Source organism: Lissotriton helveticus, chromosome 1_2 (assembly GCF_964261635.1).
Source record: "Lissotriton helveticus chromosome 1_2, aLisHel1.1, whole genome shotgun sequence".
Lineage (NCBI taxonomy): Eukaryota > Metazoa > Chordata > Amphibia > Caudata > Salamandridae > Lissotriton > Lissotriton helveticus.
The window spans coordinates 377,550,514-377,574,039 of NC_136058.1; the positions used below are offsets into that span (position 1 = coordinate 377,550,514).

Consider the following 23,526-nt stretch of genomic DNA (forward strand, 5'->3'; position numbering starts at 1 on the left):
TGTGTTTCAGGGCCTAGCCATCAATACTCCTGGGATTTCTTTCCCTGAGAACCCTCTTGTCCCTGTCCTCCCACAAGCCCCTGCTTTTATGTAAAATAAAGTGTGCACCATGGGCCTTCCCCTATTTGCTCTCTCCCCAATCTCTTTCTCCAAAGCTGAGCTCTGAAGGTAAATGTATCTATCTGAGTGAGGGGCTAGGGAGGGCCTTTCCCAGCAGTCTTACAAGTCAAGAGTTCAGAGAAAGCACCTGCTATGGGAGGGAGACTTTGCTCACAGAGAAGTCAAGTCTAACATAACACATCTGATGGGCAAGGCACACGCCTTACTGGCTGGTAGCACACCTACAGAGGAGCAGGGAGCTATGCTAAGCAGGCAACAGAAAAGTCATGTATGTGTCTCATACACTGGGACCGGTAGTAATACTGGCTCTAAGACCATTAGACAGTAGTCTATTCATCATTACGTCCAACAATAACAAGACACTAAGCAAATGAGAAATGCTGTATGGCATAAAGATGCATTATATAACACAAGCTCCAGGCAGGCACACAATTATCAAGATATATATTGAGTCTCAGGAACTGAGCTACAGTTATTAACCTCTGTGGTGCAAATGGTTAGCGCGTTCGGTTGTTAACAGAAAGGTTGGTGGTTCAAGCCCACCCAGGGAAGTATCCTTTTTGCCGGCATGAAACACTTTAATGAAACACAGATACGTACCTCTGCTCTCTCCTGCTTAAGACCCTTTATCTGAACATTTCAATCCTCTGCGTTCTCTCTGCACCTGCAGTCAATTTCATAATTAGGATAGAAAACAAAAGGCCTAGCCCTGTAATACAACTGTAGGCATATGAGGAGGGGAAAATAAGTCAAAAGGCCATCAGCATTTGTTGATCTGGCTTGACGGCTGTAAGTGTAAGGACCTTGTGGCGCAACGGTAGCGCGTCTGACTCCAGATCAGAAGGTTGCGTGGTCAAATCACGTCGGGGTCACTGCTTACCATTTTATTCCCCACTGAGTTCATATATTTCCTTTCGAAAACAAAGTCAAAGGAACGCAGCCTTGCATTGGCCGGGAATCGAACCCAGGCCTCCCGCGTGGCAGGCGAGAATTCTACCACTGAACCACCAATGCTTCACATGGGGAGTTCACAGGCATAGCTCTGTCCAAGACAGTGATCAGGTGCACACACTTAAATTGTACACATATGAACAAAGTGTGCGCAGCAGACATGACAACGCCAAAGTTTCACATGATGATGGCTTATATAAGACAAGCTCCAGGCAGGCACATACATATCAAGATATATATTGAGTCTAAGGAAAGATGCTGTAGTCACTCGTCTCTGTGGCGCAATCGGTTAGCGCGTTTGGCTGTTAACCGAAAGGTTGGTGGTTCAAGCCCACCCAGGGACGTATTATTTTGCCTGAATGAAACACTTGAATGGAAAACAGATACATACCTTTGCTCTCTCCTGCTGGACACCCTTTCCCTGAATATTTCAATTCTCTGCGTTCTCTCGGCACCTGCAGTCAATTTCATAATTAGGATAGAAAACAAAAGGTCAAGCTCTGTAATACAACTGTAGGCATATGAGGAGGGGAAAATAAGTCAAAAGGCCCACAGCATTTGTTGATCTGGCTCCGAAAGCTGTAAGTGTAAGGACCTCGTGGCGCAACGGTAGCGCGTCTGACTCCAGATCAGAAGGTTGCGTGTCCAAATCACGTCGGGGTCACTGCTTACCATTTTATTCCCCACTGAGGTCATATATTTCCTTTCGAAAACAAAGTCAAAAGAAAGCAGTCTTGCATTGGCCGGGAATCGAACCCGGGCCTCCCGCGTGGCAGGCGAGACTTCTACCACTGAACCACCAATGCTTCACATAGGTTGTTCACAGGCAGAGCTCTGCCCAAGACAGTGATCAGGTGCACACACTTAAATTGTACACATATGAACAAAGTGTGCGCAGCAGACATGACAACGCCAACGTTTCACATGAAGATGGCAAGAATCAGATGCAGGAGACTATAACTATGAATGTCTTTGCATTTGCTGAGGTCACTGGCTTGGGACTAGAGTTGTGTTTATCAGGGCATGATGGCAGGCTGCTCCCGACAAAAGTGGTTCACAGAATGCACCCGCCAGATCACCAGCACTATTGTGTTTCAGATTATCTCACTGAACTCTCCTCCTGGAAAATCCTTCCCACTGGCTTTCCCAGATTCTGTGTCCTCCCCTAAATGCTGGGGTGAAACGGGCAGAGTTCTGCGCCCTGCGTCCCTTTACGCGTCCCTAACGCGCTCCCAACGCGGCCTACAGCCCTGGTCGGGCTTAGATCACTGGAGCCTTTTGTGACCAAGAACTCCGGAAGCCTAGGGTCAGGCCTGTTGCACAGGCATATTGTGCCTTGCCAATCCGGGATTGTTGTGTTTCAGGGCCTAGCCATCAATACTCCTGGGATTTCTTTCCCTGAGAACCCTCTTGTCCCTGTCCTCCCACAAGCCCCTGCTTTTATGTAAAATAAAGTGTGCACCATGGGCCTTCCCCTATTTGCTCTCTCCCCAATCTCTTTCTCCAAAGCTGAGCTCTGAAGGTAAATGTATCTATCTGAGTGAGGGGCTAGGGAGGGCCTTTCCCAGCAGTCTTACAAGTCAAGAGTTCAGAGAAAGCACCTGCTATGGGAGGGAGACTTTGCTCACAGAGAAGTCAAGTCTAACATAACACATCTGATGGGCAAGGCACACGCCTTACTGGCTGGTAGCACACCTACAGAGGAGCAGGGAGCTATGCTAAGCAGGCAACAGAAAAGTCATGTATGTGTCTCATACACTGGGACCGGTAGTAATACTGGCTCTAAGACCATTAGACAGTAGTCTATTCATCATTACGTCCAACAATAACAAGACACTAAGCAAATGAGAAATGCTGTATGGCATAAAGACGCATTATATAACACAAGCTCCAGGCAGGCACACAATTATCAAGATATATATTGAGTCTCAGGAACTGAGCTACAGTTATTAACCTCTGTGGTGCAAATGGTTAGCGCGTTCGGTTGTTAACAGAAAGGTTGGTGGTTCAAGCCCACCCAGGGAAGTATCCTTTTTGCCGGCATGAAACACTTTAATGAAACACAGATACGTACCTCTGCTCTCTCCTGCTTAAGACCCTTTATCTGAACATTTCAATCCTCTGCGTTCTCCCTGCACCTGCAGTCAATTTCATAATTAGGATAGAAAACAAAAGGCCTAGCCCTGTAATACAACTGTAGGCATATGAGGAGGGGAAAATAAGTCAAAAGGCCATCAGCATTTGTTGATCTGGCTTGAAGGCTGTAAGTGTAAGGACCTTGTGGCGCAACGGTAGCGCGTCTGACTCCAGATCAGAAGGTTGCGTGGTCAAATCACGTCGGGGTCACTGCTTACCATTTTATTCCCCACTGAGTTCATATATTTCCTTTCGAAAACAAAGTCAAAGGAACGCAGCCTTGCATTGGCCGGGAATCAAACCCGGGCCTCCCGCGTGGCAGGCGAGAATTCTACCACTGAACCACCAATGCTTCACATGGGGAGTTCACAGGCATAGCTCTGTCCAAGACAGTGATCAGGTGCACACACTTAAATTGTACACATATGAACAAAGTGTGCGCAGCAGACATGACAACGCCAAAGTTTCACATGATGATGGCTTATATAAGACAAGCTCCAGGCAGGCACATACATATCAAGATATATATTGAGTCTAAGGAAAGATGCTGTAGTCACTCGTCTCTGTGGCGCAATCGGTTAGCGCGTTCGGCTGTTAACCGAAAGGTTGGTGGTTCAAGCCCACCCAGGGACGTATTATTTTGCCTGAATGAAACACTTGAATGGAAAACAGATACATACCTTTGCTCTCTCCTGCTGGACACCCTTTCCCTGAATATTTCAATTCTCTGCGTTCTCTCGGCACCTGCAGTCAATTTCATAATTAGGATAGAAAACAAAAGGTCAAGCTCTGTAATACAACTGTAGGCATATGAGGAGGGGAAAATAAGTCAAAAGGCCCACAGCATTTGTTGATCTGGCTCCGAAAGCTGTAAGTGTAAGGACCTCGTGGCGCAACGGTAGCGCGTCTGACTCCAGATCAGAAGGTTGCGTGTCCAAATCACGTCGGGGTCACTGCTTACCATTTTATTCCCCACTGAGGTCATATATTTCCTTTCGAAAACAAAGTCAAAAGAAAGCAGTCTTGCATTGGCCGGGAATCGAACCCGGGCCTCCCGCGTGGCAGGCGAGACTTCTACCACTGAACCACCAATGCTTCACATAGGTTGTTCACAGGCAGAGCTCTGCCCAAGACAGTGATCAGGTGCACACACTTAAATTGTACACATATGAACAAAGTGTGCGCAGCAGACATGATAACGCCAACGTTTCACATGAAGATGGCAAGAATCAGATGCAGGAGACTATAACTATGAATGTCTTTGCATTTGCTGAGGTCACTGGCTTGGGACTAGAGTTGTGTTTATCAGGGCATGATGGCAGGCTGCTCCCGACAAAAGTGGTTCACAGAATGCACCCGCCAGATCACCAGCACTATTGTGTTTCAGATTATCTCACTGAACTCTCCTCCTGGAAAATCCTTCCCACTGGCTTTCCCAGATTCTGTGTCCTCCCCTAAATGCTGGGGTGAAACGGGCAGAGTTCTGCGCCCTGCGTCCCTTTACGCGTCCCTAACGCGCTCCCAACGCGGCCTACAGCCCTGGTCGGGCACAGCCCTGGTCGGGCTTAGATCACTGGAGCCTTTTGTGACCAAGAACTCCGGAAGCCTAGGGTCAGGCCTGTTGCACAGGCATATTGTGCCTTGCCAATCCGGGATTGTTGTGTTTCAGGGCCTAGCCATCAATACTCCTGGGATTTCTTTCCCTGAGAACCCTCTTGTCCCTGTCCTCCCACAAGCCCCAGCTTTTATGTAAAATAAAGTGTGCACCATGGGCCTTCCCCTATTTGCTCTCTCCCCAATCTCTTTCTCCAAAGCTGAGCTCTGAAGGTAAATGTATCTATCTGAGTGAGGGGCTAGGGAGGGCCTTTCCCAGCAGTCTTACAAGTCAAGAGTTCAGAGAAAGCACCTGCTATGGGAGGGAGACTTTGCTCACAGAGAAGTCAAGTCTAACATAACACATCTGATGGGCAAGGCACACGCCTTACTGGCTGGTAGCACACCTACAGAGGAGCAGGGAGCTATGCTAAGCAGGCAACAGAAAAGTCATGTATGTGTCTCATACACTGGGACCGGTAGTAATACTGGCTCTAAGACCATTAGACAGTAGTCTATTCATCATTACGTCCAACAATAACAAGACACTAAGCAAATGAGAAATGCTGTATGGCATAAAGACGCATTATATAACACAAGCTCCAGGCAGGCACACAATTATCAAGATATATATTGAGTCTCAGGAACTGTGCTACAGTTATTAACCTCTGTGGTGCAAATGGTTAGCGCGTTCGGTTGTTAACAGAAAGGTTGGTGGTTCAAGCCCACCCAGGGAAGTATCCTTTTTGCCTGCATGAAACACTTTAATGAAACACAGATACGTACCTCTGCTCTCTCCTGCTTAAGACCCTTTATCTGAACATTTCAATCCTCTGCGTTCTCTCTGCACCTGCAGTCAATTTCATAATTAGGATAGAAAACAAAAGGCCTAGCCCTGTAATACAACTGTAGGCATATGAGGAGGGGAAAATAAGTCAAAAGGCCATCAGCATTTGTTGATCTGGCTTGAAGGCTGTAAGTGTAAGGACCTTGTGGCGCAACGGTAGCGCGTCTGACTCCAGATCAGAAGGTTGCGTGGTCAAATCACGTCGGGGTCACTGCTTACCATTTTATTCCCCACTGAGTTCATATATTTCCTTTCGAAAACAAAGTCAAAGGAACGCAGCCTTGCATTGGCCGGGAATCGAACCCGGGCCTCACGCGTGGCAGGCGAGAATTCTACCACTGAACCACCAATGCTTCACATGGGGAGTTCACAGGCATAGCTCTGTCCAAGACAGTGATCAGGTGCACACACTTAAATTGTACACATATGAACAAAGTGTGCGCAGCAGACATGACAACGCCAAAGTTTCACATGATGATGGCTTATATAAGACAAGCTCCAGGCAGGCACATACATATCAAGATATATATTGAGTCTAAGGAAAAATGCTGTAGTCACTCGTCTCTGTGGTGCAATCGGTTAGCGCGTTCGGCTGTTAACTAAAAGGTTGGTGGTTCAAGCCCACCCAGGGACGTATTATTTTGCCTGCATGAAACACTTGAATGGAAAACAGATACATACCTTTGCTCTCTCCTGCTGGACACCCTTTCCCTGAATATTTCAATTCTCTGCGTTCTCTCGGCACCTGCAGTCAATTTCATAATTAGGATAGAAAACAAAAGGTCAAGCTCTGTAATACAACTGTAGGCATATGAGGAGGGGAAAATAAGTCAAAAGGCCCACAGCATTTGTTGATCTGGCTCCGAAAGCTGTAAGTGTAAGGACCTCGTGGCGCAACGGTAGCGCGTCTGACTCCAGATCAGAAGGTTGCGTGTTCAAATCACGTCGGGGTCACTGCTTACCATTTTATTCCCCACTGAGGTCATATATTTCCTTTCGAAAACAAAGTCAAAAGAAAGCAGTCTTGCATTGGCCGGGAATCGAACCCGGGCCTCCCGCGTGGCAGGCGAGAATACTACCACTGAACCACCAATGCTTCACATGGGTTGTTCACAGGCAGAGCTCTGCCCAAGACAGTGATCAGGTGCACACACTTAAATTGTACACATATGAACAAAGTGTGCGCAGCAGACATGATAACGCCAACGTTTCACATGAAGATGGCAAGAATCAGATGCAGGAGACTATAACTATGAATGTCTTTGCATTTGCTGAGGTCACTGGCTTGGGACTAGAGTTGTGTTTATCAGGGCATGATGGCAGGCTGCTCCCGACAAAAGTGGTTCACAGAATGCACCCGCCAGATCACCAGCACTATTGTGTTTCAGATTATCTCACTGAACTCTCCTCCTGGAAAATCCTTCCCACTGGCTTTCCCAGATTCTGTGTCCTCCCCTAAATGCTGGGGTGAAACGGGCAGAGTTCTGCGCCCTGCGTCCCTTTACGCGTCCCTAACGCGCTCCCAACGCGGCCTACAGCCCTGGTCGGGCACAGCCCTGGTCGGGCTTAGATCACTGGAGCCTTTTGTGACCAAGAACTCCGGAAGCCTAGGGTCAGGCCTGTTGCACAGGCATATTGTGCCTTGCCAATCCGGGATTGTTGTGTTTCAGGGCCTAGCCATCAATACTCCTGGGATTTCTTTCCCTGAGAACCCTCTTGTCCCTGTCCTCCCACAAGCCCCAGCTTTTATGTAAAATAAAGTGTGCACCATGGGCCTTCCCCTATTTGCTCTCTCCCCAATCTCTTTCTCCAAAGCTGAGCTCTGAAGGTAAATGTATCTATCTGAGTGAGGGGCTAGGGAGGGCCTTTCCCAGCAGTCTTACAAGTCAAGAGTTCAGAGAAAGCACCTGCTATGGGAGGGAGACTTTGCTCACAGAGAAGTCAAGTCTAACATAACACATCTGATGGGCAAGGCACACGCCTTACTGGCTGGTAGCACACCTACAGAGGAGCAGGGAGCTATGCTAAGCAGGCAACAGAAAAGTCATGTATGTGTCTCATACACTGGGACCGGTAGTAATACTGGCTCTAAGACCATTAGACAGTAGTCTATTCATCATTACGTCCAACAATAACAAGACACTAAGCAAATGAGAAATGCTGTATGGCATAAAGACGCATTATATAACACAAGCTCCAGGCAGGCACACAATTATCAAGATATATATTGAGTCTCAGGAACTGTGCTACAGTTATTAACCTCTGTGGTGCAAATGGTTAGCGCGTTCGGTTGTTAACAGAAAGGTTGGTGGTTCAAGCCCACCCAGGGAAGTATCCTTTTTGCCTGCATGAAACACTTTAATGAAACACAGATACGTACCTCTGCTCTCTCCTGCTTAAGACCCTTTATCTGAACATTTCAATCCTCTGCGTTCTCTCTGCACCTGCAGTCAATTTCATAATTAGGATAGAAAACAAAAGGCCTAGCCCTGTAATACAACTGTAGGCATATGAGGAGGGGAAAATAAGTCAAAAGGCCATCAGCATTTGTTGATCTGGCTTGAAGGCTGTAAGTGTAAGGACCTTGTGGCGCAACGGTAGCGCGTCTGACTCCAGATCAGAAGGTTGCGTGGTCAAATCACGTCGGGGTCACTGCTTACCATTTTATTCCCCACTGAGTTCATATATTTCCTTTCGAAAACAAAGTCAAAGGAACGCAGCCTTGCATTGGCCGGGAATCGAACCCGGGCCTCACGCGTGGCAGGCGAGAATTCTACCACTGAACCACCAATGCTTCACATGGGGAGTTCACAGGCATAGCTCTGTCCAAGACAGTGATCAGGTGCACACACTTAAATTGTACACATATGAACAAAGTGTGCGCAGCAGACATGACAACGCCAAAGTTTCACATGATGATGGCTTATATAAGACAAGCTCCAGGCAGGCACATACATATCAAGATATATATTGAGTCTAAGGAAAAATGCTGTAGTCACTCGTCTCTGTGGTGCAATCGGTTAGCGCGTTCGGCTGTTAACTAAAAGGTTGGTGGTTCAAGCCCACCCAGGGACGTATTATTTTGCCTGCATGAAACACTTGAATGGAAAACAGATACATACCTTTGCTCTCTCCTGCTGGACACCCTTTCCCTGAATATTTCAATTCTCTGCGTTCTCTCGGCACCTGCAGTCAATTTCATAATTAGGATAGAAAACAAAAGGTCAAGCTCTGTAATACAACTGTAGGCATATGAGGAGGGGAAAATAAGTCAAAAGGCCCACAGCATTTGTTGATCTGGCTCCGAAAGCTGTAAGTGTAAGGACCTCGTGGCGCAACGGTAGCGCGTCTGACTCCAGATCAGAAGGTTGCGTGTTCAAATCACGTCGGGGTCACTGCTTACCATTTTATTCCCCACTGAGGTCATATATTTCCTTTCGAAAACAAAGTCAAAAGAAAGCAGTCTTGCATTGGCCGGGAATCGAACCCGGGCCTCCCGCGTGGCAGGCGAGAATACTACCACTGAACCACCAATGCTTCACATGGGTTGTTCACAGGCAGAGCTCTGCCCAAGACAGTGATCAGGTGCACACACTTAAATTGTACACATATGAACAAAGTGTGCGCAGCAGACATGATAACGCCAACGTTTCACATGAAGATGGCAAGAATCAGATGCAGGAGACTATAACTATGAATGTCTTTGCATTTGCTGAGGTCACTGGCTTGGGACTAGAGTTGTGTTTATCAGGGCATGATGGCAGGCTGCTCCCGACAAAAGTGGTTCACAGAATGCACCCGCCAGATCACCAGCACTATTGTGTTTCAGATTATCTCACTGAACTCTCCTCCTGGAAAATCCTTCCCACTGGCTTTCCCAGATTCTGTGTCCTCCCCTAAATGCTGGGGTGAAACGGGCAGAGTTCTGCGCCCTGCGTCCCTTTACGCGTCCCTAACGCGCTCCCAATGCGGCCTACAGCCCTGGTCGGGCTTAGATCACTGGAGCCTTTTGTGACCAAGAACTCCGGAAGCCTAGGGTCAGGCCTGTTGCACAGGCATATTGTGCCTTGCCAATCCGGGATTGTTGTGTTTCAGGGCCTAGCCATCAATACTCCTGGGATTTCTTTCCCTGAGAACCCTCTTGTCCCTGTCCTCCCACAAGCCCCTGCTTTTATGTAAAATAAAGTGTGCACCATGGGCCTTCCCCTATTTGCTCTCTCCCCAATCTCTTTCTCCAAAGCTGAGCTCTGAAGGTAAATGTATCTATCTGAGTGAGGGGCTAGGGAGGGCCTTTCCCAGCAGTCTTACAAGTCAAGAGTTCAGAGAAAGCACCTGCTATGGGAGGGAGACTTTGCTCACAGAGAAGTCAAGTCTAACATAACACATCTGATGGGCAAGGCACACGCCTTACTGGCTGGTAGCACACCTACAGAGGAGCAGGGAGCTATGCTAAGCAGGCAACAGAAAAGTCATGTATGTGTCTCATACACTGGGACCGGTAGTAATACTGGCTCTAAGACCATTAGACAGTAGTCTATTCATCATTACGTCCAACAATAACAAGACACTAAGCAAATGAGAAATGCTGTATGGCATAAAGACGCATTATATAACACAAGCTCCAGGCAGGCACACAATTATCAAGATATATATTGAGTCTCAGGAACTGAGCTACAGTTATTAACCTCTGTGGTGCAAATGGTTAGCGCGTTCGGTTGTTAACAGAAAGGTTGGTGGTTCAAGCCCACCCAGGGAAGTATCCTTTTTGCCGGCATGAAACACTTTAATGAAACACAGATACGTACCTCTGCTCTCTCCTGCTTAAGACCCTTTATCTGAACATTTCAATCCTCTGCGTTCTCTCTGCACCTGCAGTCAATTTCATAATTAGGATAGAAAACAAAAGGCCTAGCCCTGTAATACAACTGTAGGCATATGAGGAGGGGAAAATAAGTCAAAAGGCCATCAGCATTTGTTGATCTGGCTTGAAGGCTGTAAGTGTAAGGACCTTGTGGCGCAACGGTAGCGCGTCTGACTCCAGATCAGAAGGTTGCGTGGTCAAATCACGTCGGGGTCACTGCTTACCATTTTATTCCCCACTGAGTTCATATATTTCCTTTCGAAAACAAAGTCAAAGGAACGCAGCCTTGCATTGGCCGGGAATCGAACCCGGGCCTCCCGCGTGGCAGGCGAGAATTCTACCACTGAACCACCAATGCTTCACATGGGGAGTTCACAGGCATAGCTCTGTCCAAGACAGTGATCAGGTGCACACACTTAAATTGTACACATATGAACAAAGTGTGCGCAGCAGACATGACAACGCCAAAGTTTCACATGATGATGGCTTATATAAGACAAGCTCCAGGCAGGCACATACATATCAAGATATATATTGAGTCTAAGGAAAGATGCTGTAGTCACTCGTCTCTGTGGCGCAATCGGTTAGCGCGTTCGGCTGTTAACCGAAAGGTTGGTGGTTCAAGCCCACCCAGGGACGTATTATTTTGCCTGAATGAAACACTTGAATGGAAAACAGATACATACCTTTGCTCTCTCCTGCTGGACACCCTTTCCCTGAATATTTCAATTCTCTGCGTTCTCTCGGCACCTGCAGTCAATTTCATAATTAGGATAGAAAACAAAAGGTCAAGCTCTGTAATACAACTGTAGGCATATGAGGAGGGGAAAATAAGTCAAAAGGCCCACAGCATTTGTTGATCTGGCTCCGAAAGCTGTAAGTGTAAGGACCTCGTGGCGCAACGGTAGCGCGTCTGACTCCAGATCAGAAGGTTGCGTGTCCAAATCACGTCGGGGTCACTGCTTACCATTTTATTCCCCACTGAGGTCATATATTTCCTTTCGAAAACAAAGTCAAAAGAAAGCAGTCTTGCATTGGCCGGGAATCGAACCCGGGCCTCCCGCGTGGCAGGCGAGACTTCTACCACTGAACCACCAATGCTTCACATAGGTTGTTCACAGGCAGAGCTCTGCCCAAGACAGTGATCAGGTGCACACACTTAAATTGTACACATATGAACAAAGTGTGCGCAGCAGACATGATAACGCCAACGTTTCACATGAAGATGGCAAGAATCAGATGCAGGAGACTATAACTATGAATGTCTTTGCATTTGCTGAGGTCACTGGCTTGGGACTAGAGTTGTGTTTATCAGGGCATGATGGCAGGCTGCTCCCGACAAAAGTGGTTCACAGAATGCACCCGCCAGATCACCAGCACTATTGTGTTTCAGATTATCTCACTGAACTCTCCTCCTGGAAAATCCTTCCCACTGGCTTTCCCAGATTCTGTGTCCTCCCCTAAATGCTGGGGTGAAACGGGCAGAGTTCTGCGCCCTGCGTCCCTTTACGCGTCCCTAACGCGCTCCCAACGCGGCCTACAGCCCTGGTCGGGCTTAGATCACTGGAGCCTTTTGTGACCAAGAACTCCGGAAGCCTAGGGTCAGGCCTGTTGCACAGGCATATTGTGCCTTGCCAATCCGGGATTGTTGTGTTTCAGGGCCTAGCCATCAATACTCCTGGGATTTCTTTCCCTGAGAACCCTCTTGTCCCTGTCCTCCCACAAGCCCCTGCTTTTATGTAAAATAAAGTGTGCACCATGGGCCTTCCCCTATTTGCTCTCTCCCCAATCTCTTTCTCCAAAGCTGAGCTCTGAAGGTAAATGTATCTATCTGAGTGAGGGGCTAGGGAGGGCCTTTCCCAGCAGTCTTACAAGTCAAGAGTTCAGAGAAAGCACCTGCTATGGGAGGGAGACTTTGCTCACAGAGAAGTCAAGTCTAACATAACACATCTGATGGGCAAGGCACACGCCTTACTGGCTGGTAGCACACCTACAGAGGAGCAGGGAGCTATGCTAAGCAGGCAACAGAAAAGTCATGTATGTGTCTCATACACTGGGACCGGTAGTAATACTGGCTCTAAGACCATTAGACAGTAGTCTATTCATCATTACGTCCAACAATAACAAGACACTAAGCAAATGAGAAATGCTGTATGGCATAAAGACGCATTATATAACACAAGCTCCAGGCAGGCACACAATTATCAAGATATATATTGAGTCTCAGGAACTGAGCTACAGTTATTAACCTCTGTGGTGCAAATGGTTAGCGCGTTCGGTTGTTAACAGAAAGGTTGGTGGTTCAAGCCCACCCAGGGAAGTATCCTTTTTGCCGGCATGAAACACTTTAATGAAACACAGATACGTACCTCTGCTCTCTCCTGCTTAAGACCCTTTATCTGAACATTTCAATCCTCTGCGTTCTCCCTGCACCTGCAGTCAATTTCATAATTAGGATAGAAAACAAAAGGCCTAGCCCTGTAATACAACTGTAGGCATATGAGGAGGGGAAAATAAGTCAAAAGGCCATCAGCATTTGTTGATCTGGCTTGAAGGCTGTAAGTGTAAGGACCTTGTGGCGCAACGGTAGCGCGTCTGACTCCAGATCAGAAGGTTGCGTGGTCAAATCACGTCGGGGTCACTGCTTACCATTTTATTCCCCACTGAGTTCATATATTTCCTTTCGAAAACAAAGTCAAAGGAACGCAGCCTTGCATTGGCCGGGAATCAAACCCGGGCCTCCCGCGTGGCAGGCGAGAATTCTACCACTGAACCACCAATGCTTCACATGGGGAGTTCACAGGCATAGCTCTGTCCAAGACAGTGATCAGGTGCACACACTTAAATTGTACACATATGAACAAAGTGTGCGCAGCAGACATGACAACGCCAAAGTTTCACATGATGATGGCTTATATAAGACAAGCTCCAGGCAGGCACATACATATCAAGATATATATTGAGTCTAAGGAAAGATGCTGTAGTCACTCGTCTCTGTGGCGCAATCGGTTAGCGCGTTCGGCTGTTAACCGAAAGGTTGGTGGTTCAAGCCCACCCAGGGACGTATTATTTTGCCTGAATGAAACACTTGAATGGAAAACAGATACATACCTTTGCTCTCTCCTGCTGGACACCCTTTCCCTGAATATTTCAATTCTCTGCGTTCTCTCGGCACCTGCAGTCAATTTCATAATTAGGATAGAAAACAAAAGGTCAAGCTCTGTAATACAACTGTAGGCATATGAGGAGGGGAAAATAAGTCAAAAGGCCCACAGCATTTGTTGATCTGGCTCCGAAAGCTGTAAGTGTAAGGACCTCGTGGCGCAACGGTAGCGCGTCTGACTCCAGATCAGAAGGTTGCGTGTCCAAATCACGTCGGGGTCACTGCTTACCATTTTATTCCCCACTGAGGTCATATATTTCCTTTCGAAAACAAAGTCAAAAGAAAGCAGTCTTGCATTGGCCGGGAATCGAACCCGGGCCTCCCGCGTGGCAGGCGAGACTTCTACCACTGAACCACCAATGCTTCACATAGGTTGTTCACAGGCAGAGCTCTGCCCAAGACAGTGATCAGGTGCACACACTTAAATTGTACACATATGAACAAAGTGTGCGCAGCAGACATGATAACGCCAACGTTTCACATGAAGATGGCAAGAATCAGATGCAGGAGACTATAACTATGAATGTCTTTGCATTTGCTGAGGTCACTGGCTTGGGACTAGAGTTGTGTTTATCAGGGCATGATGGCAGGCTGCTCCCGACAAAAGTGGTTCACAGAATGCACCCGCCAGATCACCAGCACTATTGTGTTTCAGATTATCTCACTGAACTCTCCTCCTGGAAAATCCTTCCCACTGGCTTTCCCAGATTCTGTGTCCTCCCCTAAATGCTGGGGTGAAACGGGCAGAGTTCTGCGCCCTGCGTCCCTTTACGCGTCCCTAACGCGCTCCCAACGCGGCCTACAGCCCTGGTCGGGCACAGCCCTGGTCGGGCTTAGATCACTGGAGCCTTTTGTGACCAAGAACTCCGGAAGCCTAGGGTCAGGCCTGTTGCACAGGCATATTGTGCCTTGCCAATCCGGGATTGTTGTGTTTCAGGGCCTAGCCATCAATACTCCTGGGATTTCTTTCCCTGAGAACCCTCTTGTCCCTGTCCTCCCACAAGCCCCAGCTTTTATGTAAAATAAAGTGTGCACCATGGGCCTTCCCCTATTTGCTCTCTCCCCAATCTCTTTCTCCAAAGCTGAGCTCTGAAGGTAAATGTATCTATCTGAGTGAGGGGCTAGGGAGGGCCTTTCCCAGCAGTCTTACAAGTCAAGAGTTCAGAGAAAGCACCTGCTATGGGAGGGAGACTTTGCTCACAGAGAAGTCAAGTCTAACATAACACATCTGATGGGCAAGGCACACGCCTTACTGGCTGGTAGCACACCTACAGAGGAGCAGGGAGCTATGCTAAGCAGGCAACAGAAAAGTCATGTATGTGTCTCATACACTGGGACCGGTAGTAATACTGGCTCTAAGACCATTAGACAGTAGTCTATTCATCATTACGTCCAACAATAACAAGACACTAAGCAAATGAGAAATGCTGTATGGCATAAAGACGCATTATATAACACAAGCTCCAGGCAGGCACACAATTATCAAGATATATATTGAGTCTCAGGAACTGTGCTACAGTTATTAACCTCTGTGGTGCAAATGGTTAGCGCGTTCGGTTGTTAACAGAAAGGTTGGTGGTTCAAGCCCACCCAGGGAAGTATCCTTTTTGCCTGCATGAAACACTTTAATGAAACACAGATACGTACCTCTGCTCTCTCCTGCTTAAGACCCTTTATCTGAACATTTCAATCCTCTGCGTTCTCTCTGCACCTGCAGTCAATTTCATAATTAGGATAGAAAACAAAAGGCCTAGCCCTGTAATACAACTGTAGGCATATGAGGAGGGGAAAATAAGTCAAAAGGCCATCAGCATTTGTTGATCTGGCTTGAAGGCTGTAAGTGTAAGGACCTTGTGGCGCAACGGTAGCGCGTCTGACTCCAGATCAGAAGGTTGCGTGGTCAAATCACGTCGGGGTCACTGCTTACCATTTTATTCCCCACTGAGTTCATATATTTCCTTTCGAAAACAAAGTCAAAGGAACGCAGCCTTGCATTGGCCGGGAATCGAACCCGGGCCTCACGCGTGGCAGGCGAGAATTCTACCACTGAACCACCAATGCTTCACATGGGGAGTTCACAGGCATAGCTCTGTCCAAGACAGTGATCAGGTGCACACACTTAAATTGTACACATATGAACAAAGTGTGCGCAGCAGACATGACAACGCCAAAGTTTCACATGATGATGGCTTATATAAGACAAGCTCCAGGCAGGCACATACATATCAAGATATATATTGAGTCTAAGGAAAAATGCTGTAGTCACTCGTCTCTGTGGTGCAATCGGTTAGCGCGTTCGGCTGTTAACTAAAAGGTTGGTGGTTCAAGCCCACCCAGGGACGTATTATTTTGCCTGCATGAAACACTTGAATGGAAAACAGATACATACCTTTGCTCTCTCCTGCTGGACACCCTTTCCCTGAATATTTCAATTCTCTGCGTTCTCTCGGCACCTGCAGTCAATTTCATAATTAGGATAGAAAACAAAAGGTCAAGCTCTGTAATACAACTGTAGGCATATGAGGAGGGGAAAATAAGTCAAAAGGCCCACAGCATTTGTTGATCTGGCTCCGAAAGCTGTAAGTGTAAGGACCTCGTGGCGCAACGGTAGCGCGTCTGACTCCAGATCAGAAGGTTGCGTGTTCAAATCACGTCGGGGTCACTGCTTACCATTTTATTCCCCACTGAGGTCATATATTTCCTTTCGAAAACAAAGTCAAAAGAAAGCAGTCTTGCATTGGCCGGGAATCGAACCCGGGCCTCCCGCGTGGCAGGCGAGAATACTACCACTGAACCACCAATGCTTCACATGGGTTGTTCACAGGCAGAGCTCTGCCCAAGACAGTGATCAGGTGCACACACTTAAATTGTACACATATGAACAAAGTGTGCGCAGCAGACATGATAACGCCAACGTTTCACATGAAGATGGCAAGAATCAGATGCAGGAGACTATAACTATGAATGTCTTTGCATTTGCTGAGGTCACTGGCTTGGGACTAGAGTTGTGTTTATCAGGGCATGATGGCAGGCTGCTCCCGACAAAAGTGGTTCACAGAATGCACCCGCCAGATCACCAGCACTATTGTGTTTCAGATTATCTCACTGAACTCTCCTCCTGGAAAATCCTTCCCACTGGCTTTCCCAGATTCTGTGTCCTCCCCTAAATGCTGGGGTGAAACGGGCAGAGTTCTGCGCCCTGCGTCCCTTTACGCGTCCCTAACGCGCTCCCAACGCAGCCTACAGCCCTGGTCGGGCACAGCCCTGGTCGGGCTTAGATCACTGGAGCCTTTTGTGACCAAGAACTCCGGAAGCCTAGGGTCAGGCCTGTTGCACAGGCATATTGTGCCTTGCCAATCCGGGATTGTTGTGTTTCAGGGCCTAGCCATCAATACTCCTGGGATTTCTTTCCCTGAGAACCCTCTTGTCCCTGTCCTCCCACAAGCCCCAGCTTTTATGTAAAATAAAGTGTGCACCATGGGCCTTCCCCTATTTGCTCTCTCCCCAATCTCTTTCTCCAAAGCTGAGCTCTGAAGGTAAATGTATCTATCTGAGTGAGGGGCTAGGGAGGGCCTTTCCCAGCAGTCTTACAAGTCAAGAGTTCAGAGAAAGCACCTGCTATGGGAGGGAGACTTTGCTCACAGAGAAGTCAAGTCTAACATAACACATCTGATGGGCAAGGCACACGCCTTACTGGCTGGTAGCACACCTACAGAGGAGCAGGGAGCTATGCTAAGCAGGCAACAGAAAAGTCATGTATGTGTCTCATACACTGGGACCGGTAGTAATACTGGCTCTAAGACCATTAGACAGTAGTCTATTCATCATTACGTCCAACAATAACAAGACACTAAGCAAATGAGAAATGCTGTATGGCATAAAGACGCATTATATAACACAAGCTCCAGGCAGGCACACAATTATCAAGATATATATTGAGTCTCAGGAACTGTGCTACAGTTATTAACCTCTGTGGTGCAAATGGTTAGCGCGTTCGGTTGTTAACAGAAAGGTTGGTGGTTCAAGCCCACCCAGGGAAGTATCCTTTTTGCCTGCATGAAACACTTTAATGAAACACAGATACGTACCTCTGCTCTCTCCTGCTTAAGACCCTTTATCTGAACATTTCAATCCTCTGCGTTCTCTCTGCACCTGCAGTCAATTTCATAATTAGGATAGAAAACAAAAGGCCTAGCCCTGTAATACAACTGTAGGCATATGAGGAGGGGAAAATAAGTCAAAAGGCCATCAGCATTTGTTGATCTGGCTTGAAGGCTGTAAGTGTAAGGACCTTGTGGCGCAACGGTAGCGCGTCTGACTCCAGATCAGAAGGTTGCGTGGTCAAATCACGTCGGGGTCACTGCTTACCATTTTATTCCCCACTGAGTTCATATATTTCCTTTCGAAAACAAAGTCAAAGGAACGCAGCCTTGCATTGGCCGGGAATCGAACCCGGGCCTCACGCGTGGCAGGCGAGAATTCTACCACTGAACCACCAATGCTTCACATGGGGAGTTCACAGGCATAGCTCTGTCCAAGACAGTGATCAGGTGCACACACTTAAATTGTACACATATGAACAAAGTGTGCGCAGCAGACATGACAACGCCAAAGTTTCACATGATGATGGCTTATATAAGACAAGCTCCAGGCAGGCACATACATATCAAGATATATATTGAGTCTAAGGAAAAATGCTGTAGTCACTCGTCTCTGTGGTGCAATCGGTTAGCGCGTTCGGCTGTTAACTAAAAGGTTGGTGGTTCAAGCCCACCCAGGGACGTATTATTTTGCCTGCATGAAACACTTGAATGGAAAACAGATACATACCTTTGCTCTCTCCTGCTGGACACCCTTTCCCTGAATATTTCAATTCTCTGCGTTCTCTCGGCACCTGCAGTCAATTTCATAATTAGGATAGAAAACAAAAGGTCAAGCTCTGTAATACAACTGTAGGCATATGAGGAGGGGAAAATAAGTCAAAAGGCCCACAGCATTTGTTGATCTGGCTCCGAAAGCTGTAAGTGTAAGGACCTCGTGGCGCAACGGTAGCGCGTCTGACTCCAGATCAGAAGGTTGCGTGTTCAAATCACGTCGGGGTCACTGCTTACCATTTTATTCCCCACTGAGGTCATATATTTCCTTTCGAAAACAAAGTCAAAAGAAAGCAGTCTTGCATTGGCCGGGAATCGAACCCGGGCCTCCCGCGTGGCAGGCGAGAATACTACCACTGAACCACCAATGCTTCACATGGGTTGTTCACAGGCAGAGCTCTGCCCAAGACAGTGATCAGGTGCACACACTTAAATTGTACACATATGAACAAAGTGTGCGCAGCAGACATGATAACGCCAACGTTTCACATGAAGATGGCAAGAATCAGATGCAGGAGACTATAACTATGAATGTCTTTGCATTTGCTGAGGTCACTGGCTTGGGACTAGAGTTGTGTTTATCAGGGCATGATGGCAGGCTGCTCCCGACAAAAGTGGTTCACAGAATGCACCCGCCAGATCACCAGCACTATTGTGTTTCAGATTATCTCACTGAACTCTCCTCCTGGAAAATCCTTCCCACTGGCTTTCCCAGATTCTGTGTCCTCCCCTAAATGCTGGGGTGAAACGGGCAGAGTTCTGCGCCCTGCGTCCCTTTACGCGTCCCTAACGCGCTCCCAATGCGGCCTACAGCCCTGGTCGGGCTTAGATCACTGGAGCCTTTTGTGACCAAGAACTCCGGAAGCCTAGGGTCAGGCCTGTTGCACAGGCATATTGTGCCTTGCCAATCCGGGATTGTTGTGTTTCAGGGCCTAGCCATCAATACTCCTGGGATTTCTTTCCCTGAGAACCCTCTTGTCCCTGTCCTCCCACAAGCCCCTGCTTTTATGTAAAATAAAGTGTGCACCATGGGCCTTCCCCTATTTGCTCTCTCCCCAATCTCTTTCTCCAAAGCTGAGCTCTGAAGGTAAATGTATCTATCTGAGTGAGGGGCTAGGGAGGGCCTTTCCCAGCAGTCTTACAAGTCAAGAGTTCAGAGAAAGCACCTGCTATGGGAGGGAGACTTTGCTCACAGAGAAGTCAAGTCTAACATAACACATCTGATGGGCAAGGCACACGCCTTACTGGCTGGTAGCACACCTACAGAGGAGCAGGGAGCTATGCTAAGCAGGCAACAGAAAAGTCATGTATGTGTCTCATACACTGGGACCGGTAGTAATACTGGCTCTAAGACCATTAGACAGTAGTCTATTCATCATTACGTCCAACAATAACAAGACACTAAGCAAATGAGAAATGCTGTATGGCATAAAGACGCATTATATAACACAAGCTCCAGGCAGGCACACAATTATCAAGATATATATTGAGTCTCAGGAACTGAGCTACAGTTATTAACCTCTGTGGTGCAAATGGTTAGCGCGTTCGGTTGTTAACAGAAAGGTTGGTGGTTCAAGCCCACCCAGGGAAGTATCCTTTTTGCCGGCATGAAACACTTTAATGAAACACAGATACGTACCTCTGCTCTCTCCTGCTTAAGACCCTTTATCTGAACATTTCAATCCTCTGCGTTCTCTCTGCACCTGCAGTCAATTTCATAATTAGGATAGAAAACAAAAGGCCTAGCCCTGTAATACAACTGTAGGCATATGAGGAGGGGAAAATAAGTCAAAAGGCCATCAGCATTTGTTGATCTGGCTTGAAGGCTGTAAGTGTAAGGACCTTGTGGCGCAACGGTAGCGCGTCTGACTCCAGATCAGAAGGTTGCGTGGTCAAATCACGTCGGGGTCACTGCTTACCATTTTATTCCCCACTGAGTTCATATATTTCCTTTCGAAAACAAAGTCAAAGGAACGCAGCCTTGCATTGGCCGGGAATCGAACCCGGGCCTCCCGCGTGGCAGGCGAGAATTCTACCACTGAACCACCAATGCTTCACATGGGGAGTTCACAGGCATAGCTCTGTCCAAGACAGTGATCAGGTGCACACACTTAAATTGTACACATATGAACAAAGTGTGCGCAGCAGACATGACAACGCCAAAGTTTCACATGATGATGGCTTATATAAGACAAGCTCCAGGCAGGCACATACATATCAAGATATATATTGAGTCTAAGGAAAGATGCTGTAGTCACTCGTCTCTGTGGCGCAATCGGTTAGCGCGTTCGGCTGTTAACCGAAAGGTTGGTGGTTCAAGCCCACCCAGGGACGTATTATTTTGCCTGAATGAAACACTTGAATGGAAAACAGATACATACCTTTGCTCTCTCCTGCTGGACACCCTTTCCCTGAATATTTCAATTCTCTGCGTTCTCTCGGCACCTGCAGTCAATTTCATAATTAGGATAGAAAACAAAAGGTCAAGCTCTGTAATACAACTGTAGGCATATGAGGAGGGGAAAATAAGTCAAAAGGCCCACAGCATTTGTTGATCTGGCTCCGAAAGCTGTAAGTGTAAGGACCTCGTGGCGCAACGGTAGCGCGTCTGACTCCAGATCAGAAGGTTGCGTGTCCAAATCACGTCGGGGTCACTGCTTACCATTTTATTCCCCACTGAGGTCATATATTTCCTTTCGAAAACAAAGTCAAAAGAAAGCAGTCTTGCATTGGCCGGGAATCGAACCCGGGCCTCCCGCGTGGCAGGCGAGACTTCTACCACTGAACCACCAATGCTTCACATAGGTTGTTCACAGGCAGAGCTCTGCCCAAGACAGTGATCAGGTGCACACACTTAAATTGTACACATATGAACAAAGTGTGCGCAGCAGACATGATAACGCCAACGTTTCACATGAAGATGGCAAGAATCAGATGCAGGAGACTATAACTATGAATGTCTTTGCATTTGCTGAGGTCACTGGCTTGGGACTAGAGTTGTGTTTATCAGGGCATGATGGCAGGCTGCTCCCGACAAAAGTGGTTCACAGAATGCACCCGCCAGATCACCAGCACTATTGTGTTTCAGATTATCTCACTGAACTCTCCTCCTGGAAAATCCTTCCCACTGGCTTTCCCAGATTCTGTGTCCTCCCCTAAATGCTGGGGTGAAACGGGCAGAGTTCTGCGCCCTGCGTCCCTTTACGCGTCCCTAACGCGCTCCCAACGCGGCCTACAGCCCTGGTCGGGCACAGCCCTGGTCGGGCTTAGATCACTGGAGCCTTTTGTGACCAAGAACTCCGGAAGCCTAGGGTCAGGCCTGTTGCACAGGCATATTGTGCCTTGCCAATCCGGGATTGTTGTGTTTCAGGGCCTAGCCATCAATACTCCTGGGATTTCTTTCCCTGAGAACCCTCTTGTCCCTGTCCTCCCACAAGCCCCTGCTTTTATGTAAAATAAAGTGTGCACCATGGGCCTTCCCCTATTTGCTCTCTCCCCAATCTCTTTCTCCAAAGCTGAGCTCTGAAGGTAAATGTATCTATCTGAGTGAGGGGCTAGGGAGGGCCTTTCCCAGCAGTCTTACAAGTCAAGAGTTCAGAGAAAGCACCTGCTATGGGAGGGAGACTTTGCTCACAGAGAAGTCAAGTCTAACATAACACATCTGATGGGCAAGGCACACGCCTTACTGGCTGGTAGCACACCTACAGAGGAGCAGGGAGCTATGCTAAGCAGGCAACAGAAAAGTCATGTATGTGTCTCATACACTGGGACCGGTAGTAATACTGGCTCTAAGACCATTAGACAGTAGTCTATTCATCATTACGTCCAACAATAACAAGACACTAAGCAAATGAGAAATGCTGTATGGCATAAAGACGCATTATATAACACAAGCTCCAGGCAGGCACACAATTATCAAGATATATATTGAGTCTCAGGAACTGAGCTACAGTTATTAACCTCTGTGGTGCAAATGGTTAGCGCGTTCGGTTGTTAACAGAAAGGTTGGTGGTTCAAGCCCACCCAGGGAAGTATCCTTTTTGCCGGCATGAAACACTTTAATGAAACACAGATACGTACCTCTGCTCTCTCCTGCTTAAGACCCTTTATCTGAACATTTCAATCCTCTGCGTTCTCTCTGCACCTGCAGTCAATTTCATAATTAGGATAGAAAACAAAAGGCCTAGCCCTGTAATACAACTGTAGGCATATGAGGAGGGGAAAATAAGTCAAAAGGCCATCAGCATTTGTTGATCTGGCTTGAAGGCTGTAAGTGTAAGGACCTTGTGGCGCAACGGTAGCGCGTCTGACTCCAGATCAGAAGGTTGCGTGGTCAAATCACGTCGGGGTCACTGCTTACCATTTTATTCCCCACTGAGTTCATATATTTCCTTTCGAAAACAAAGTCAAAGGAACGCAGCCTTGCATTGGCCGGGAATCAAACCCGGGCCTCCCGCGTGGCAGGCGAGAATTCTACCACTGAACCACCAATGCTTCACATGGGGAGTTCACAGGCATAGCTCTGTCCAAGACAGTGATCAGGTGCACACACTTAAATTGTACACATATGAACAAAGTGTGCGCAGCAGACATGACAACGCCAAAGTTTCACATGATGATGGCTTATATAAGACAAGCTCCAGGCAGGCACATACATATCAAGATATATATTGAGTCTAAGGAAAGATGCTGTAGTCACTCGTCTCTGTGGCGCAATCGGTTAGCGCGTTCGGCTGTTAACCGAAAGGTTGGTGGTTCAAGCCCACCCAGGGACGTATTATTTTGCCTGAATGAAACACTTGAATGGAAAACAGATACATACCTTTGCTCTCTCCTGCTGGACACCCTTTCCCTGAATATTTCAATTCTCTGCGTTCTCTCGGCACCTGCAGTCAATTTCATAATTAGGATAGAAAACAAAAGGTCAAGCTCTGTAATACAACTGTAGGCATATGAGGAGGGGAAAATAAGTCAAAAGGCC

The 23,526-nt window shown here is 47.5% G+C and overlaps 29 non-coding genes across 29 annotated transcripts; 19 read left to right on the plus strand and 10 right to left on the minus strand.

Moving 5' to 3' along the window:
* Positions 1–1,063: 1,063 nt before the first annotated feature.
* TRNAG-GCC (transfer RNA glycine (anticodon GCC)) lies at positions 1,064–1,134 on the minus strand. The gene has a single exon. It is a non-coding gene; the product is annotated as a tRNA-Gly (tRNA).
* Positions 1,135–1,341: 207 nt separating this feature from the next.
* Positions 1,342–1,415, plus strand: TRNAN-GUU (transfer RNA asparagine (anticodon GUU)). The gene has a single exon. It is a non-coding gene; the product is annotated as a tRNA-Asn (tRNA).
* A 248-nt stretch (positions 1,416–1,663) lies between these two features.
* TRNAW-CCA (transfer RNA tryptophan (anticodon CCA)) lies at positions 1,664–1,735 on the plus strand. Its single transcript has one exon. It is a non-coding gene; the product is annotated as a tRNA-Trp (tRNA).
* A 1,753-nt stretch (positions 1,736–3,488) lies between these two features.
* TRNAG-GCC (transfer RNA glycine (anticodon GCC)) lies at positions 3,489–3,559 on the minus strand. The gene has a single exon. It is a non-coding gene; the product is annotated as a tRNA-Gly (tRNA).
* A 207-nt stretch (positions 3,560–3,766) lies between these two features.
* Positions 3,767–3,840, plus strand: TRNAN-GUU (transfer RNA asparagine (anticodon GUU)). The gene has a single exon. It is a non-coding gene; the product is annotated as a tRNA-Asn (tRNA).
* A 248-nt stretch (positions 3,841–4,088) lies between these two features.
* TRNAW-CCA (transfer RNA tryptophan (anticodon CCA)) lies at positions 4,089–4,160 on the plus strand. The gene has a single exon. It is a non-coding gene; the product is annotated as a tRNA-Trp (tRNA).
* A 1,769-nt stretch (positions 4,161–5,929) lies between these two features.
* Positions 5,930–6,000, minus strand: TRNAG-GCC (transfer RNA glycine (anticodon GCC)). The gene has a single exon. It is a non-coding gene; the product is annotated as a tRNA-Gly (tRNA).
* Positions 6,001–6,207: 207 nt separating this feature from the next.
* Positions 6,208–6,281, plus strand: TRNAN-GUU (transfer RNA asparagine (anticodon GUU)). The gene has a single exon. It is a non-coding gene; the product is annotated as a tRNA-Asn (tRNA).
* A 248-nt stretch (positions 6,282–6,529) lies between these two features.
* TRNAW-CCA (transfer RNA tryptophan (anticodon CCA)) lies at positions 6,530–6,601 on the plus strand. Its single transcript has one exon. It is a non-coding gene; the product is annotated as a tRNA-Trp (tRNA).
* A 1,769-nt stretch (positions 6,602–8,370) lies between these two features.
* TRNAG-GCC (transfer RNA glycine (anticodon GCC)) lies at positions 8,371–8,441 on the minus strand. Its single transcript has one exon. It is a non-coding gene; the product is annotated as a tRNA-Gly (tRNA).
* Positions 8,442–8,648: 207 nt separating this feature from the next.
* TRNAN-GUU (transfer RNA asparagine (anticodon GUU)) lies at positions 8,649–8,722 on the plus strand. Its single transcript has one exon. It is a non-coding gene; the product is annotated as a tRNA-Asn (tRNA).
* Positions 8,723–8,970: 248 nt separating this feature from the next.
* Positions 8,971–9,042, plus strand: TRNAW-CCA (transfer RNA tryptophan (anticodon CCA)). Its single transcript has one exon. It is a non-coding gene; the product is annotated as a tRNA-Trp (tRNA).
* A 1,753-nt stretch (positions 9,043–10,795) lies between these two features.
* On the minus strand, positions 10,796–10,866 carry TRNAG-GCC (transfer RNA glycine (anticodon GCC)). Its single transcript has one exon. It is a non-coding gene; the product is annotated as a tRNA-Gly (tRNA).
* Positions 10,867–11,073: 207 nt separating this feature from the next.
* Positions 11,074–11,147, plus strand: TRNAN-GUU (transfer RNA asparagine (anticodon GUU)). The gene has a single exon. It is a non-coding gene; the product is annotated as a tRNA-Asn (tRNA).
* Positions 11,148–11,395: 248 nt separating this feature from the next.
* On the plus strand, positions 11,396–11,467 carry TRNAW-CCA (transfer RNA tryptophan (anticodon CCA)). The gene has a single exon. It is a non-coding gene; the product is annotated as a tRNA-Trp (tRNA).
* A 1,753-nt stretch (positions 11,468–13,220) lies between these two features.
* TRNAG-GCC (transfer RNA glycine (anticodon GCC)) lies at positions 13,221–13,291 on the minus strand. Its single transcript has one exon. It is a non-coding gene; the product is annotated as a tRNA-Gly (tRNA).
* A 207-nt stretch (positions 13,292–13,498) lies between these two features.
* On the plus strand, positions 13,499–13,572 carry TRNAN-GUU (transfer RNA asparagine (anticodon GUU)). The gene has a single exon. It is a non-coding gene; the product is annotated as a tRNA-Asn (tRNA).
* A 248-nt stretch (positions 13,573–13,820) lies between these two features.
* Positions 13,821–13,892, plus strand: TRNAW-CCA (transfer RNA tryptophan (anticodon CCA)). The gene has a single exon. It is a non-coding gene; the product is annotated as a tRNA-Trp (tRNA).
* Positions 13,893–15,661: 1,769 nt separating this feature from the next.
* On the minus strand, positions 15,662–15,732 carry TRNAG-GCC (transfer RNA glycine (anticodon GCC)). The gene has a single exon. It is a non-coding gene; the product is annotated as a tRNA-Gly (tRNA).
* A 207-nt stretch (positions 15,733–15,939) lies between these two features.
* On the plus strand, positions 15,940–16,013 carry TRNAN-GUU (transfer RNA asparagine (anticodon GUU)). Its single transcript has one exon. It is a non-coding gene; the product is annotated as a tRNA-Asn (tRNA).
* Positions 16,014–16,261: 248 nt separating this feature from the next.
* On the plus strand, positions 16,262–16,333 carry TRNAW-CCA (transfer RNA tryptophan (anticodon CCA)). Its single transcript has one exon. It is a non-coding gene; the product is annotated as a tRNA-Trp (tRNA).
* Positions 16,334–18,102: 1,769 nt separating this feature from the next.
* Positions 18,103–18,173, minus strand: TRNAG-GCC (transfer RNA glycine (anticodon GCC)). The gene has a single exon. It is a non-coding gene; the product is annotated as a tRNA-Gly (tRNA).
* Positions 18,174–18,380: 207 nt separating this feature from the next.
* On the plus strand, positions 18,381–18,454 carry TRNAN-GUU (transfer RNA asparagine (anticodon GUU)). The gene has a single exon. It is a non-coding gene; the product is annotated as a tRNA-Asn (tRNA).
* Positions 18,455–18,702: 248 nt separating this feature from the next.
* On the plus strand, positions 18,703–18,774 carry TRNAW-CCA (transfer RNA tryptophan (anticodon CCA)). Its single transcript has one exon. It is a non-coding gene; the product is annotated as a tRNA-Trp (tRNA).
* Positions 18,775–20,527: 1,753 nt separating this feature from the next.
* Positions 20,528–20,598, minus strand: TRNAG-GCC (transfer RNA glycine (anticodon GCC)). The gene has a single exon. It is a non-coding gene; the product is annotated as a tRNA-Gly (tRNA).
* A 207-nt stretch (positions 20,599–20,805) lies between these two features.
* Positions 20,806–20,879, plus strand: TRNAN-GUU (transfer RNA asparagine (anticodon GUU)). The gene has a single exon. It is a non-coding gene; the product is annotated as a tRNA-Asn (tRNA).
* A 248-nt stretch (positions 20,880–21,127) lies between these two features.
* On the plus strand, positions 21,128–21,199 carry TRNAW-CCA (transfer RNA tryptophan (anticodon CCA)). The gene has a single exon. It is a non-coding gene; the product is annotated as a tRNA-Trp (tRNA).
* Positions 21,200–22,968: 1,769 nt separating this feature from the next.
* On the minus strand, positions 22,969–23,039 carry TRNAG-GCC (transfer RNA glycine (anticodon GCC)). Its single transcript has one exon. It is a non-coding gene; the product is annotated as a tRNA-Gly (tRNA).
* A 207-nt stretch (positions 23,040–23,246) lies between these two features.
* TRNAN-GUU (transfer RNA asparagine (anticodon GUU)) lies at positions 23,247–23,320 on the plus strand. The gene has a single exon. It is a non-coding gene; the product is annotated as a tRNA-Asn (tRNA).
* The last annotated feature ends 206 nt before the right edge of the window (positions 23,321–23,526 follow it).